Raw genomic sequence first — 3,503 nt, forward strand, 5'->3', positions numbered from 1 at the left:
GGGTGGAGGGGTATTTCGGTCAAAAAATGTGTCAGGAAAAGTAAAATGGAACCCTTTGACAAGTTTAAAATTCAGGGGGTCCGTCACACTATTTCAGACATTTTTAGGTACCATTTGACCACATTTCCTTTTTGTTTTGTTGTTTGGGTTGCGGGTGCACATGGATTTTTAATATAAAGTAGTTGTTAGAAATAACAACTTCCTTGGTCTCTAATGGAGGCCGTGGAAGATAACACCTTCCTCTGGCTAACCTCCTGTCACTTGTAAGCTTCTTTTTTGTGTTGCAGTTAAGCATTTCATCTACAATCGACAATGGAGGCTATGGCTCAAGTTGTTGGTGAGACTATGGCACAATGAGTCCGTTATGTCAAGGACCTCGCGAACAATGTTGAGAATCTCAACAGAGAAATGGAAGAATTTAAGAGCGAGGGAATTGACATCAAAGCACGGATACGAGAAGCTGAAGGACAACTGTTGAGACCCAAGAATCAAGTATTGAATTGGGTCACAGAGGTGGCCAAAATTGAAGTGGAAGTCAATTCCATAAACTCAGATTTCGCCCATATGTCGCTCTTCAACTTGAAGTCTCGCTACGAATTGGTAAAGAGGGTCAATAGAATGACTGGAATTGTTGTAAACCTCAAAGGCAGGGGTGATTTCGATGAGGTTGCTGTGTGCCCTTCACCCCCGAGGGTGTTGGAGATGCCCACTACATCAGCACATGGTCAGGAGTCTTATGAAGAAACCTTATGGCGTTGCCTACATGATGAGAACTACTCAATGGTTTATGTGCACGGCATGGGGGGAGTTGAGAAAACAACTCTAATGAAAACCCTCAACAATAAACTCGTTGGAATCCGAGACTTTGATGTGGTTATTTGGGTAACTGTGTCCAAGGATTAGAATATAGAAAGGACCCAACTAGCCATTGGAAGCAAATTGGGTTTGACTTTTGGTGGTGATGAAGATCAAGAGTCAAGAGGAAGGAAAATCTTTGCAAGATTGAAGAAGTCGAGGTATGTGCTGATGTTGGAAGATCTTTGGGAGGAAATTATCTTCGATGATGTTGGAATTCCAAAGCCAAATAAGGAAAATAAATGCAAATTCGTGTTGAGTACTCGTTTCCTTCGAGTGTCTAATGCCATGGACGCCGATATGCAGTTTAAAGGGCGAGGAAGCTTGGAATTTGTTCGATGATTTCACAGGGGAGGTAGTGCTTTTGCCGGACACCCAAGCCCTAGCACTCAAAGTTGTGAAAGAGTGTGGTGGTTTACCTCTAGCAATTATCACTATAGGGAGAGCTATGTGAGGAAAGGAAAGGAAAGGAAAGGAAAGAGGTGTGGCTGGATGCACTAAGGGCATTGAAGGAATTGGGGGTCCGAGAAATTGAAGGTATGGAGCCTAAAGTTTTTCGATCTTTGAAACTCAGTTATGACTGCTTAGAGGAAGATAACATCAAACTTTGCCTCTTGTATTGTGCACTATTTCCGGAGGATTATCCTATAGCTGTAGATGAGCTGGTACGATATTGGACAATGGAAGGATTTGCTAATAATGTTGATAACTTGGAGGATGCATCAAATAAAGGGTACCACATCAGTGAGAGATTAAAGGACGCATGTCTCTTGGAGGAGTTGGATTAGATATAGAGTCAAGATGCACGACTTGATACGTGACTTGGCAATATGGATCACGTCATCGTCGATAAAAGAAGGTATCGAAGGTCCAAAATTCCTGGTAAAAGCTGGGATGAGACTAAAGGAGGCACCGAAGGAAAATATGTGGGAAGGGGTTGAGAGGGTTTCATTGATGACAAACAAAATAGAAAAAGTCTTCAGATTAGCCAAATTGCCCTATTTTGGTTAGGGGTGGTTATTCGGTTTAAACCGAACCGAAAAGACCGAAATTTGGTAACCGAAATAATTTCAATTACCAAATTTTGGTAACCGACACCAAACCGAAATTATCCGAAACCGAACCGAAACCGAACCGAATAAAAATTCAGTTATTCAGTTATAACCGAATAACCGAATTATGGGAGAAAAAGAGGGAAAAATCAAAATCTCGGTTTGGATCGGAGGGCTAGGATCATCCGATCGAAATGATTTTTTGAGCACAACCTAATTAAGTTGTGATCAATCAAATGGACGGTTTTGATCATCCTACGGAGTGCACATATAGCACTCTTTTTTTTGGAAAAATATGGTTTTCATCCATAATTTCGGTTAACCAAATTTTTTTTAAAGAAAACCGAAATTGAAACCGAATAACCGAATTTTCAAAAAAAAAAAACCAAAACCTAACCGAAAAGAAAAAAACCGAACCGAACCGACCAATTCGGTTCGGTTATTCGGTTTTAACCGAATAATGCTCACCCCTAATTTTGGTGTTCTTATTCCTCTCAGAAAACAGTGTCTCAAGGCCCATCTCTCATAGCTTCTTTGAACTTCTGCCAAGGCTTAGGGTTCTTGATCTTAGTTACACCAGCATTAAATTGCTTCCAATGTCCTGATCTTCATTAGTAAATCTATGTGCACTCATTTTAAGAGGCTGTAAGAGTTTGATAGAGGTGCCACCATTGGGACATCAAAAACATCTACAATTTCTTAATCTCAGAGGATGTCTTGGCATTGGAGAACTACCTCAAGGCATTGGAGAATTGGTTAATCTTAGGAGTTTGGATTTATCATATTTGCTTCGTGTGACAACAATTCCATGCAGAACGATATGTAGCCTATCTAGTCTAGAGGAGCTAATCATGATCGGGACACCTATAAAATGGGCAAAGGAAGGAGGGCTAGAAGATGTGAATGAAGGCCCCGGTTATAGCTTAGCGGAGCTAGCAGCGTTAATACACAGTAAAGGATATTGATTGTCTTTCTCAAGGTTCTTTCCATCGACGACAACTTTTGAGTCTGAGGAAATTCAATTTTGAATTTGGCAAAAACAATACACCTCATTAAACTGCATAGCGATAAAAAATTGTGCGTCCATGGATGTGTGTATTTCCTTCCTTGCTGTAAGATACTACAAGAGTATGCAAAAGTCATAGGCATTTATGTATGTAACGGTCTAAAGCGAGGAATTTATGAAATAGCAGGCTATTTTTTGACCTTAAGAAACCTTGAGATTGCCGATTGTCCTCAAGTGGATTGCATTATAGACAATGGAGACGTAGGACACAATACTATTCGCAGTTCCTCCTTATATGGCCTTCCTTGTTACAATGGAAATATCCGAATTTATCACCTTTTTCTCTCAACTAAGATCGAAATCCCTTCCTTAAAGGACTTTTATCTTTTGACCTTCCTCTCCCCTGATCCCTACTTTTCCCTCTTACTACTAAGCCTTCACCTTGGGAATCAGCCCCACTTGGTTTCTTACGTATATCATTTTCTAATAATACAGCAGTGCCATCATCGAAATCCAAAGTTTCTTTCCCAGATAACAAAGTAGTAACTAGGTTATCATACGATGGAGGAAGGGAAGCAAAAAGAAGTAAA

The 3,503-nt window shown here is 40.4% G+C and overlaps 1 pseudogene; it reads left to right on the forward strand.

The window, feature by feature from the left end:
* The first annotated feature begins 269 nt into the window (after positions 1-269).
* On the forward strand, positions 270-1,866 carry LOC143855771 (disease resistance protein SUMM2-like; annotated as a pseudogene).
* Positions 1,867-3,503: the final 1,637 nt, after the last annotated feature.

This window comes from Tasmannia lanceolata, unplaced genomic scaffold (assembly GCF_043159265.1).
Source record: "Tasmannia lanceolata isolate RefF3 unplaced genomic scaffold, GAP_Taslan_0.1 ptg000023l, whole genome shotgun sequence".
Taxonomy (NCBI): Eukaryota; Viridiplantae; Streptophyta; class Magnoliopsida; order Canellales; family Winteraceae; genus Tasmannia; species Tasmannia lanceolata.